The sequence below is a fragment of the Zophobas morio genome, unplaced genomic scaffold (genome assembly GCF_036711695.1).
Source record: "Zophobas morio isolate AGI-343-1 ecotype UQ-CSIRO unplaced genomic scaffold, CSIRO_AGI_Zmor_V1 ptg000451l, whole genome shotgun sequence".
In the NCBI taxonomy this organism is placed as follows: Eukaryota; Metazoa; Arthropoda; class Insecta; order Coleoptera; family Tenebrionidae; genus Zophobas; species Zophobas morio.
This window is the reverse complement of record NW_026972554.1, coordinates 122,380-130,045: the sequence shown is the minus strand read 5'-3', so window position 1 is coordinate 130,045 and position 7,666 is coordinate 122,380. Positions and strand designations below refer to the sequence as shown.

General features: G+C 40.8%; 1 long non-coding RNA gene across 1 annotated transcript; it reads left to right on the top strand.

The window, feature by feature from the left end:
• Positions 1–7,122: 7,122 nt before the first annotated feature.
• LOC135120922 (uncharacterized) lies at positions 7,123–7,551 on the top strand. The gene is made up of 3 exons (XR_010278790.1): positions 7,123–7,163; positions 7,224–7,387; positions 7,461–7,551. It is a non-coding gene; the product is annotated as an uncharacterized LOC135120922 (long non-coding RNA).
• Positions 7,552–7,666: the final 115 nt, after the last annotated feature.

Genomic DNA, 7,666 nt, shown 5'->3' with positions numbered 1-7,666 from the left:
TTCTAGCTTGTTATCGTGAACTACTATAATTGGTGTAAGGTAAGGCTAAGAAAATCTGAAAGTTTTGTATGAAGGTTTGCCCCTCGGGTCCTGTTTCCACGAAAGTATTTTTTACCATTACCTTGCTCGATATATTGTTGCATGACGTTATGAATAATAATTAAACTAAAGAAATAGTAAAGTTTTTCTTTCTATCTTATGTCATAAGCGTGTCTCCAAAATTTGAATGCATTAACGATATAAAGGTCCGTACTGAAAAGCTAGTTTTGGTTATTTTTTTTTTAAAAAGGCTTCACCATTATAATCTTTATTTCTGCTTTTAGTGTTCTCAGTTAAATTTTTTTTTAACTTAGTAGATGTTATTTTTTTATTAATGATATTTCCTGGTGCTCGACCGGGTCATTGAAGAAAAACACCGAATTTACTAACTCTCAGCAAGGGGCTATTGTAATCATTAGCTTTAAACTTTAAGGTTGTGTTAAACCATTCTCATATTTATGTGTATTACCCCTAACCCATATTATATATTTAGAGTCCTTGGCGCTGTTGGCGATAGCGTGCGCAGGCTCAAATTTCGTAGTTAACCTCAGCTGTCAGTAATCGATTGGTGTGCGGACTGAGCCGATCGTAGGTGGCGATAGCATTGCGTCGAAAAATGTTACCCAGAGGTTCCCCCTGAAGGTCTATGTAAGGCACCGTTGCGAACAACCCAAGGCGCCCTGTCATAAGATGTAGCAGTTTGTTTTGTCTTACTTGAAGCGAAGACACTATTGCCCGATGTGTCATAGGCCCAGGCATAGACGCGTAGTCATGATCGGTCCGATGCACAACAAAGATACAAGCGTCCTTTGTTGTGCAGCGAGCGTTTGCTTCGAGCACAAAGTTGAGGGTAAAGAGTTTAAACCGCCGCCTAAAGCTTCGCTGCGATATAATATACATGCGGTCGCCATGAGAGCTTATTGTCAATAATGCCCCCCCAGGTACTAAGCGAGGACAGCAAGGGATTACCTTATTTTCAAAGGTCAGCGGCAGTGATGATGTAGTGCGCTTCTTTGTGATATAATGGGCTTTGCTCTTTTCCACATTAATAATAATATTCCTACGACGACACCAGTTATCAAAAGTCGCCAGGTAGGACTGCAGAAGTTGGCGCCAATAGGGTAGGGACATTGACGAGGAGTAATCGCCGTTTCATCCGTATATAAGGCAATCGGTGTGTGTGTGTGGGGGATCCTCAGGCTGTGGCACGTCGCGTAGATAAAAACAAAGCGTAGGGTGATAAAAGAGATCCCTGTGGGACTCCGGCTGTAAGTGGTCTTAGGGGTAGAGCACATCGCCCACTCTTTTATTAAACACGCAGCCCTCAAGGTAGGGTTTGATTACGTTAAAAAGAATAGTAAAAAAGACTATGGCTCGTAATCTATAAAGCAAGCCTTTATATTAAACTCGCTTAAATGCTTTTTCGAGATCAAAAAAGACGGCGCCCGTTGCCTTCTTTAAATTGAAGGCACGGGTCATCCACTCTGTCAAGCGAAGGAGTTGTTAAGAGTGGTGGGTTCTTGTCGAAATACAAGTTTGGGCTCTGACAGGGCGAGGCTTGCGACAAGAATTGCTTTCAAGGGGTGCAATAGGGCCTCCCTAGCTACGTTGCCAAACGACTGGCAAGAAGGTGATAGGCCTGTATTTTGCTTGCCGTAGATGCTGGTCGTGTGTCTTCTGGAGCATCACAAAGCTGCCATCCTCCAGCGCTATGGGAAGGTGCCGAGAGCCACCGTAGAGTTGATGAGGCAGCATAGGCGTTCTACAATCACAATCGGTAATTGCTTTAACATCAAGTTGGTGATACCCTTGGGGACAGGTGCGTTTCGTCTCGGCGAAGCGTTAGTAATCTTCACAATTTCGATTTTAGTGATTGGCTCTAACTGTTCCTCGGCAGCAATTAATTTTGGTTCACGAAGCACTTCATCAGCAACTAAATAAGCAGGTGGTACGCACTGAGTAGCGAGTGATGGCAAAAAAAAGTGTCGTTTTGTCAGCGTCATTTTCCGCCACAACCAAAATTATTGTCTCGCATAGTAGTTAACGGTAAACGCGCTGCGTTTGTGTATTTCCTTACGAACTTCCAGGAAGAGACGTTACCGTTACAGTTATTATCCGGTACATTACTTTGTCCCTCAAAATGCGTTATGGTGCGCCAACAGCTCTTTCCTAATGCACCGGTGTAGTCTATTAAGCCTAATTTATCTTCAGGGCATTGCGATACCGTAACCACTCGAATAATTCGTCGCCCCTCGCGAATAAGGGCCTTCAATATTCATCAGGCAAGCGGTTAATTTGTAACTCAACTTCACGTGTCGTCTTGGTGGTGTGATACGCCTTGGTCAAAGCGCCCTCAAATTCAGCAACAACAACGCCAAGTAAGGCGGGCGTATTAAGCAAGGCAAAATGTTGAAAAAGTTATACCAACAGCCTTAGAGAATTGAGCCCAGTCCGTAAAAGTTTTGGTATATGCCCTCAGTAACTTCTTTTCGTCGCCTAACCTCAAGTAGCACTGGCAGATGGTCCGACGAGAGTTTGTAAAGAGCTTCAATTGCTGTTGAAATAAAAATATTTTTCAAGGCGATATCCAGCATTATTTTGATATCTCTGTCTTCGTCATGTGGGTTGGGTGCTGTAGTGCTAAGACACGCAGTCTGCACTCTTTGGTGTAAGATTCGGGAATTGGGCTGTTTGGGTTATTGACACGACTGCTCCAGGAAGGATGCTTGCAGTTGAGGTTCCCACATACAAAAACTGAGGGACTATTTATAAAAAGTGCATCATGATGGAGATAATAAATGGCATGCTGGAGAACTTGTAAGGTGCAATTACCGCCAGATCCCTGGCTGGTTAAGTGGAGGGAAACATCAACCGCCTCAATGCTTTGCAGGGCTAGCGAAGATATCACACTGTGTTGAATGTTTCGGCAGACCAGAATAGCTGCGCCTCCACCGCCCCTATTAAGGCGATTTCTGGCGATTCGTCTAAAAGTTGCAGAGGTTGAATGGAACGTTGAGTAAAAGAGTTGCGCTAATGGCAAACAGATCAATCCTTTCGCGTTGCATCAATCCCTGAAATCTGTTTCCTATGTGGAACGCCATTTGCGTTCTAGAGAGGAAGACGGATATGACGAGGCTTGTGGGCTAATAAAACCATTGCAAACGAATTCCAGGACCTTTGCCATTCTATCATCGTTGACAGGTTTGTCGTCAATATTTAAAGCAGTTGTCGAAGTGTTGGTTGGGGTTTGTGGTGGAGATGTCTGAGGGGTTGTCTTTGCGGCCAAGAGATCGGTATATTAACGTGGTTACATTAATAGTGATCTGTTTTTGAGGTGTTGGTGGAGCAGTTTGATGGGATGATGTTGGTCATTGAGGGCAATATTTGCAGCCACGATAATTGGCAGTATGCGCTTCACCGCAATTAAACAACTGGCAGGACTTTCTCGTGCTTTTGTGCACCCTCACCACATTAAACGCACTGGAGGGCCTGCAAAGCAGAAACTTGGCTGTGTTCAAATATCTGACAGCGGTGGTACTGTCCGACTCGATTACCCTTTCTGAGCTCTTCCACTCTGACCTGAAAATAGAAAACAGTTTTTACTTCCAACAGCTTTTGTCGATCACACCTTGGTATATACACTAACATCATTAGTAAAGGTCGTTTAGTGCGTTTCCCATCGACAGTATCCTCAGTGTGCCTCCTTGTCACGCGGAGGAATGAGATGCCTTGCTGCGTAAGCCTTCCTCGATGATTTGTAGGTCGAGATCGCAATAGATCCCGCGGAGCACAAACTTTAAAGGTGTCCCCTGGTAGCTGATAGGTGAAATAAAGTAGCGCTTCATCTCACATTAGCTAAATGGTGACTTGGCACTCGTCTGCTGTTGCTGGAAATATTTTAATTCCTTGACGGGTATCCCCAGACTTCGGGACCTTGTTGACGCCGTTGGCTAGCAAAAGTTTTACGAAGTGATTCCACCTCTTTTTCTTTTCGCAAAGGAACACTGGGAACTAATTATTTCGCCTAAGAGGAGGTGCAGCCGCGGAAGGTAGCTTGAAGTCGCTAGAGGTAGCTCGGATGTTGGGAGAAGTATTGCCCATCTCTAAATCAAGGCTATCTTCGTGCTCTCTATTAGACATATCCGTGTCATTGTTACTATTATTTAAAGTAGAGAATTTAGTGATATTGCTAATAATTTTACTATTAAGGTTCATACAGTCATTAAGGTTATTCCCTTTACTAATTTAATTACCAGCTTCCAATTATTTTTTTTTTCTGTTTTATTATTATTATTACTGTTGTTGTTGTTATTATTGATGTCACTATAATTCTTTTTATTGCCCTTTACCCTAGAGGCATTTCCTTCACTCTACTCTTAAACTTCTTCTTTCCAAGGTTCGTTAAGTATATGGAGAGCAGAGCAAGGATTAGAATTATTATTTATAATAGAGGAATTTTCTGCAGGCTCTTTTCGTCGTTTGGTCTAGTTTTTAAAAGGAGACGTTTTTTCGAAACCTTGGAACTTCCATTTAACAACCACCAATTCTTTACAAAGTTCCTCAATAGTAGCTAATAAATAAGCATTTGTTCTTCGTAAGTCGGCTTCCAGGGGAGAGGAGCCCATTTTATTAAATAACAAACAACCTTTCTTATGCAAGAGCGCCAATAATAATAAGAAGGCCCTTTATCAGAAGCTTTCATTCGTAGATGTTATAAAACTACCGGTTTTTAAGAGAGTATTGTGTTGGAATTATTCTAGTAAACCAAGTGATCACACCGCGTGATTTTATGTTAGATCCACATTTTGCTTTTCATTCATAAAGGTATAGATACTCTTCCCCTAGAGAGTGAAACGCCTCATTGACTATGAGTAATCTCTTTTTGCTCATGATCTACCTTATAACTTTTTAATTCGTTAAGTGTTTTAGGTAGGTGTTATAGAGTTTTGACACATAGACACGCCATAGTACGGATTAAAAAATGCATTTTAAAGAAGTTACTTTTCATAATCAATTAAATATATGTGAGCTTGTATATAAAAATGTTTTATTATTAAATTGAATCTTTGAGTTTGAGTAAGTAATTTAAAATTATTCAAGTTATAATAGTCTCCCAGCCTCGACAGCTTCGGGATGGTTTAATTACAACAACTTTAGTCCAAATGACCTTTCTAGATTCGCTGTTGCTCTCTTTGGCTTTTAAAATACATTTATTAAGTAGGGCATTATCAGAATAATAATTTATAGTGAATTACTCTTAAAATTTGCAAGATAATAGAGAAGCATCCAAAACAAAAAATTAGGTATATAAAACTTCCCTCAGCAAGGCTCTGAAATTTAAATGTATGGCAATTAGTAATTAAAAATTGTATTAAAAAAGATATGTACAGAAGCTCTTGTTAAGCGCCGAAGTTTTTGTTTTAAATATTCCTCGGGAACCAATCGTTAGATGCGAGTATTTTACTAAGACACTCTTTTAGGTTAAAAGGTCAAAACATGGAAAGAGACAGCAATTATCTAGAAGATTTGTCATCAATACACAGGCAGTCCATGTATAGATTAAAAAAAAATACTCAGTAATAAACAAGAGATTATTCTATTACTTTGAGCTCCCTTGTTTTAAGGTTATTGGTTTTTTGTTACAGGTCTTAACCTCAAAAGCCAAAAAAAAACTACCGAAAAGAAAAAGCTAGTAGTCTGTAGGATGTCCTGGAACAACTACTATTGTGACAGCATAGTTTTAGATAATCCAAAAGAGTTTAGAAAGTCATAAAAAAAGGGGTACAATATAAACCAGTTAAGGGCACCAGTTTAATAATTAGCGTTATAAATAAACTAAATGTCAAAAAAAGAATATTAAAAGAAAAGATTTAATGGCTATCCTCACATATACTGCTCGTGAACAGTATATATATTGTTGAGGATAAACAAGTATCGAGGGTATTCCGCCCTCTAAAAGTGGTCGATGACATTTGAGACGCCTTGCCAGAGTTTCATTTGAATTTCGGCAAGGGCACTCAACGACCCAGCAGCTCCTCCCTTAATGGAATAGACCACTCGTGCTTTTAAACTGAAGAAGGCAACTTCCTTGGTAGGGAGAAGGCATCTGATCAAGTTGAACATGATGGTCTGCTGCACAAACTGCGCTCGTTATCCTTTCCTCGTGGCCTTTACAACGTGCTGAAGTTATATCTATATTGCCATGTCTTCAGCGTGCGCGTGGCAAATACACGGTTACCGCTGCGATCTTTGACAGCAGGGGTCCCTAAGGTAATATTCCCTTCTTTCGCCCCTTTTATTTGCGAATTATATGAGCGACGTGTCCTTGCCATCAAAACCACACAAACAAATCGCTCTCTACGCCGAGGATACGGCTACTTACTCATCGCCGAAGTCTCCCACCTTGCTATGCAAGCATCTACAATGCTATCTTGAGACCTCGCTGGCTGGTGCCGTAATTGAAAAGTTTCCATAAATGCGATGAAGGGCAAAGCGTTTTTAATTACTAAAAAAACGCGTCCTCTTCTTGACACCCTTAAATTTTGATGGTGTGAAGATTTCGTGGTCTTCTCAAGCGAAATACTCGGGAGTCATCACTGACAACAATCTTCCCTGGCAACCGCTCTTAGAACTATCTACTAGCGAAGGTCAAGGCAGCAACTAAGGCGCTTTAACTTTATTATGCGGAAGAGCAAGATTTATCTACGAAACAAAAGGCTTGTGTATACCTCACATCCAGCCAATAATGACAACGCGCCGTGGTTTGTGCGAAATGAAGTTCTTCCACGGGACCTCCAGCTGGGCACTTTAGACGTCGGCTTCCAACGTGATGCAAGTGCCTTTTACGACAGGCTAGCCAGGCACTCTATCGCCTGCTGGCGAATGAACTTATTTATGAAACTTGGGACGGGGCCTTTATCAAGAAAATTGATACCGTTGCGATTGATAGCTAATTAGTAATAAGTCTGCGATCACTCTTTATTGAGTGCTCGAGTATTCGGTTTTTTGACTCGATCGAGCACCAGGGACTCTCATTTATAAATAGATAAGTATCGAGGGCCGTAAGAGCTCTTAGTCGTGGAGATTGACTGGCGCTCTGCAGGCTGGTCTCCAGGCGGCCTCGGGTATAGTACCTAAAAGTTACCTCTCCAATGATGGTTTTTAGCGGTTTTCCATCATCCTAGGTCGAATGACGGGAGTACGGGAGATGTACCCCTGGCACCCACTGGTTTTTCGTAAAAGTCGTGATACTCGTTCAGGGGATTTATATAATGGACTTAACATTGCTCCAGAGAAATTAATTATAACATGATTTAATATATAGGAATTAAATCCTACCCATTATTAAGTAAACTCTTTAATAAAATTAATTATAACCTTTGACTTACAGCGCTTTTTACTTGGCTTTATCTTTATTGTAGACATAAGAAGTTAAATAAACAGAGTCGCCGATGAACAATTATTTTCTTTTTATGTTATGGAAGCCTGAGTTCAGCGCTATTTCACACCTTTTTGGATTAATGTATTAAATTTTAATATTATGATTTCGATATTTTGCTCAATTGCCTACGACTCAATATTTGCCTTTCCTGGTTACAAGAATTACGCAGTTAATTTTAATACTATT